This window comes from Mustela nivalis (genome assembly GCF_964662115.1).
Source record: "Mustela nivalis genome assembly, chromosome: 5".
In the NCBI taxonomy this organism is placed as follows: domain Eukaryota; kingdom Metazoa; phylum Chordata; class Mammalia; order Carnivora; family Mustelidae; genus Mustela; species Mustela nivalis.
In genome coordinates this window covers 73,395,442-73,395,879 of record NC_139024.1, presented here as the reverse complement: position 1 = coordinate 73,395,879, position 438 = coordinate 73,395,442, and positions in this window count along the sequence as shown.

Here is a 438-nt window from a genome sequence, read left to right as displayed (position 1 = left end):
AGAAGGTCATGTCTTCATGACCCACAAGAAGGCAAACAAGGCTTGGTGGGCAAGATGCAAGCCCCACTCCTTTTCAATTTTATAGTCATGTACACATATTGTTAGAATTTCCTCAGTAGCTTGACTAGAAATTTCTCAACAACTTCAATCATGACAACTGAAAAGCCATAAATCAACATTAAAAGCCTTCCAGGGCCCAGTCCAGGGTAAGAGTTAGAGGTCACACTTGTTAATATGCTAAAGGCATGGTCATGCCAACTCTGACACCACTGGATGCTGCTCACGGCATCTCTCTGTGGTATCCTGGCTGTACCTGGGCTATCTGCGGTTATTTCTATAGGAATCCAGACTTGACTCACAGATTGCTGAGGCTTTTTTTGCACAGGCATCTTAATTTAATGAAGCAATTCTCTTTAATTCTGCTTTAGCTGGGAAAGA